Source organism: Adiantum capillus-veneris, chromosome 14 (assembly GCF_014529385.1).
Source record: "Adiantum capillus-veneris isolate H3 chromosome 14, ASM1452938v2, whole genome shotgun sequence".
Lineage (NCBI taxonomy): Eukaryota > Viridiplantae > Streptophyta > Polypodiopsida > Polypodiales > Pteridaceae > Adiantum > Adiantum capillus-veneris.
In genome coordinates, this window is record NC_140944.1 from 31,327,146 (window position 1) to 31,332,212 (window position 5,067).

At 37.2% G+C, this 5,067-nt stretch overlaps 1 pseudogene; it reads left to right on the forward strand.

Moving 5' to 3' along the window:
- Positions 1–529: 529 nt before the first annotated feature.
- LOC147442174 (uncharacterized) lies at positions 530–4,639 on the forward strand (annotated as a pseudogene).
- Positions 4,640–5,067: the final 428 nt, after the last annotated feature.

Sequence of the window (5,067 nt, forward strand, 5' to 3'; positions counted from 1 at the left end):
TTAAGTTATGAACTTTTTTGGTCGTGTAATCCATCCATCGCTCTCTCTAATTTTGTGAACATGCTCAATTATGTTAACCAAGTGATAGTGATTAGTCTAGCTGTAAGTAAGTGTAATCTTAAATAGCTAGCTATTGCTAGATGTTTTCATATCTTTTCTTTTTTAAATTTGAAAATCTTATATAATATTCTTTAATTTTTATTGAGAAGAGGGACACACCAAAATTTGAGGGGGGGAATGTTTAAGCCGAAATTTGAAAGTTTAGGCGCTAAATCTTCTTTCGAAAATAAATGCGGTAATAATAGTGGTAATTATCGAGGTAATAACTGCCATAATAATAGAAAAAATAGTTGTGGTAATAGTTTAAATACAAAAAAATTCCCCCACCCTCCTCTCTCTTCCCTCTCCAATTGAATTTGGACCTTCTCTCTACAAAACGCGGTAAAAGACCATGATAAACAATTAGAGGTTTTCATAGTGTTGGCTGATTTGCTGCAACAAGTAGTCTACGGTGAGGTTCTATTACTGGATGGGAGCAGTTAGATCATGTTGTGGTACTCGACACAACGCTGATGTCAATGACGACGAAAATGACAATGATGATGTGGACTACGACGATGGTGTCGAAGATGATGATGATGATGATGTCAACACTGAGAACTAGAAATGCTAGTTGTTCTATTGTGGATCTACAATTTGCAACGAAACTATGGAGAGAATCTGCAAACTGCCAATGCATGCAAAGCTGAAATGTTAAAAACGCTAGCAGATCTAGAATGAATCTACGAAGTGGTGGCTGCTTTAGGCTGAAACCAAAAATCCTAGGTTGATTTGGGTTTTGATGGTTGATGTGGCAAGGATTTGCAATCAGAAAGGGTTTGATATGGTGAGGTTCAGGGGTGATCTGAATATGTTGGTTTTATGGGCTGAAAATGTTCGTCTTCTAATGGTGAAAACGTTGGACTGATCCTAGAGAACATGCTAGAGATCCTGAGGAGATGTCGATTGGGTGCTTTCCAAGGGTTACTTGTCGATGAAAGTGGATGCATGGTACATGTGAATTTAAATGCATAAGAGGTTAGGAATCCTGTCTCGAACTCATTCCATAACAGCATAAGAGGCAAAAGGATCTTGATACTAAGATCTGGGTTCTCGTATATTCGATGTCTAGCTTCCTTCAAAGAAATGGCGTGCAAGGTGGGATGTGGTAAGTCCATGGTCGAGACTCAACCTGGAGAAAATTCTAGAGATACTTGAGGGTGCTAAAAATCTGCAAGGTTCCTACCCTCCTACAGGGGTTCTACGGGGCGGATATGCAACCACCAATGCATTTGTGCACGACATTGAATAGAATACCACATGCAAAAAAAGATTTGCATCCACTTCAAATGTAGCATGTATAATCACTATTTATCAAAATCTTGATGGAGTGTTTGATCCGTAGATAATCCTCTTCCAATACCCTCGATACAATTTCTCTTCAAATTAGAAGCATTACTAGATGAACCTACTTCAGAGGATGTTGTACTTTGCACTTTACTCTGAAAACAAGGATTAGGGGAATTGTGGTCTTTATTTTGAGTGCACATTGGATCCCTCTCCTCATTTGTAAAATGTTCTTCTTCATCCATTGGATCTGTCCCAAAGTACAACGGATTTTGCTTACCCCTTTACTTTTTCTATCAAGGATAGTCTTTCATACATAATCTGGAAATGTTTCATTTATGTCTAGTGGAGGCATGGTACAAGTCTTGACATTGCTTGGCATTTTGAAAAAATTCTCTTTGATCCTTATAGCATTGCTATTGAACACATGCTAACAAAGCTTGCACTTCAAGTAAGATGCAGTTGTTCGTGGCACTCTTTCACGCACATATATCCACTCATGACCATTGACCACAAACCATGTTGCACAAAAGAGATTTGTAAAAAATAGACAATTATAATTTGTGAGTTGATTCTTTTATTAATCACACGTGAAGTATATGATTTTTTAATGGGAAATTACCAAAAATTACCTCTAATTTGTGGAAATTTCTAAAATTCTCAAAACACTCGGAATAGTTTGTCACAAATTCCAAAAACACCCTTCAATGTTTTCCAAAATTCCCAAAGGACCCATGGTCATGAGATTAAATTTCTTGAAAGACAAAAAATTTGCAGCTTTGCATCAAAAGACTAATTGACTATAAATACAAGATGCTAAAACTAGAATTTGGGTATGTTACTAGGCTTTGGAGATGAGTTTCTTCATTATTTCTAGACATAATTTCCCTTTTTGCAAGTTAATTTGTGAAAAATTACATGCTAAGCACCCAAAAACGACTCTAAATTGTACAAAATAAAAAAAGATTAGAAAATCTTGAAGAGTCCAACCAAAATAGATGCAAGGGTATTTTGGTAATTTTTGAAATTTGAGGGGTATTACGGGAATTTCCACAAATTAGAGGGGTATTTTGCTAGTTTTTTTGTTTAATTGATTATGTCACAAATTGAAAGTACATAGTCAAGTTTTCCATTGTACGTATACAACCAAAAACAGAATATAATTCATTGTCTAGGCCTTTGGAATAAATTTTGCATACTTTACACCTTCACATGATAAGAATCGTACCCTAAACAATATTTAATCCCATCATACCATCCCAAAGTGGGATTATAATACTCTAACTAAGCACGATGGTTACCAACAATTAATTTTGGATTGTAGCTACATTATCGTGATTGTTTACAAATCACATTGGTAAAAACAATCTGTATAATTGATCATTGCATAGCTTCATAGAAGTGTGAGAAACTACTCTAACACAACAAGGTGATGATATCATTGTAATTGAAGCACTTCTAACGGTACAGGATAAACATCAAGTACGGCCAAGAAAGTTTAATTAGAAATATTGCCAGAAGTGCGAGCTACTGCTATAACACAACAAGGTGATAACATTATCGTAATTGAAGCACTTCTAACCGTACAAGATAAGCATCAATTACGATAAAAATGATTAATTCAAAACTTGGTCAAATGTCTGCCATGTGTGAGTATATCACTCTAAGACAAGGACTCATAGAAATTCCTAATTCCTAAATCTTATTCTAAGTGAAGCAACTGATTCTCTCTAGTGCAAGTAAATACTTTTACTCTAGCACAAAGGTGAATAATAACTATTTATAATAAGAACCCGTCTTCAAGGGTGAGTATATACTACAGCACAATGATAGTGGCTACAAACCCAATCTTCTCCTCTTTAAGTGTGAAAAAACTCCAACACAGAAAGAGCATAGTTCTAATTTTTAAAACTATTCAAAAATATGGTCATGTATATTGGTCGACCAATGCATAATGACAATATTAATGGCGATGTCCCCGTCGAGACGATCACTAGAGATGATCCAGCCTCCTCTTGGGAAGGAAAGGCAAAAATGATCATACGAGGGCTATTAGGTTGCTTACCAGCACCGCCAACAAGCGGGTCGACCTTGCACAGCCAGTTGCATTGCGTCGCGATGATGTTCAGAGACATATAAGCTCTTCCTCATGTGATCTCAAAAGAAAGGCAAGGATCATGTAGATCACAGATCAAAGGAATATTGATGCCTACGATGATATAGTTAGAGAGCCTTGTTCCTCTCTTCTTCAATATGAGAAGAAAAGAAAAATCACCTCTTCTTAAAGAGACAACTAGGAACATATAAGAGATGATACTCACCTGCAAATTATGAAACAGACACATCGAGATCATCACACCCTGCGGCATAAATAGAAAAGTGCAAAGCGTCAACAACAGGAAAATATTATCAGCGCGACACATCAGGATTATAATCCATAATATATTGCTCATGGAGGCTCAAAATTGTTAGAGATTGAACCTGTTGCATCCCATAAGCATCACAATAAGATTAATATAAGGCTAGTTAACCGTAGTAGTATAAGTACTCCCAACAATAGGCTGATGACATGTGAAGCAAGAATCTACAGGAGGCACAGATGCAAGCACATCTCAAAGATGTTCCAGAGGGACACATCGTCCTCTTTAGCAAGGTGCTCACGCGTAGCAACACAAACAACTCGCAAAATAGGCTCATGCTTCAGAAAGACCATCAAGGAGTTCTATTTGAGGTGTGGGGAAGACCAACTCCCAAAAACCCATACATTGACATCGACATGATCGATGAAGATGACCCAAACATGGCATCCATCAAGTTCAAGTTTAGCTATTGGGAGTCCAGTGGGGGCTATATCTTCAATGGGAGATCATGGGCAATCTACTCCAAAAGGAGGAGCTTGAAAGAGGGAGACACAATCATTGTCACTCGCGTCATGGAAGGTAGCTCGGAATCCGACACCATTTTTATCAGCTATCATCTCCCAAGTAGGGCTTTAATCTAGAGTGGTTCTGTAGATGAACCCACGGAAGCGAAAAGAGGTCATTTGGACGCAGATACTCTTGTCCCGGTCGACAACCTTGATACTAGCTCTCGAGGTAAGTCTACATCAATGGGATAGAAATATGGAGAAGCTAATTTTGCAGAAGGTGTTATATTACAAGGAACGATAGAGAGCTCATGTGATGTTATCAACAGTAATGCACCAAAGGATACAAGTGACATGTTGCAAGATGAGCTTCTCCACCATAGCTAATTTCGATGCGAGATCTCAATCTTCGCTTAGAAACCTGATTTGTTCAGTATATGTAAATTACGCATATTGAAAATCCCAAATTTTGCAAGATATTGCAATATCTTCCAAGCTCCTCTAGTGTGCCATGATTTTTTCAAAGGGAACGGTTGGATTAAATCACACTCATGAAGTAAATTACCATTGAATATGCTCCAATCAAAGAGTCAGGAGTGTGCCACCTCCCCACCATACCTATGATTTTCCCTTTTGTTTGGCCATAAGCATACAAGCATTGGATGCATTGATCATAATTTCCTTAACACGTAACTTTTTTGTTACAAAAATATGCTAACTTCTAATCTTTCATTCTTGCAATATTTTGACAATTGATAACTTTGTATAAGCTTCGGGATTAATCTTTTATACGAAGTACAAGTACATATCTACCT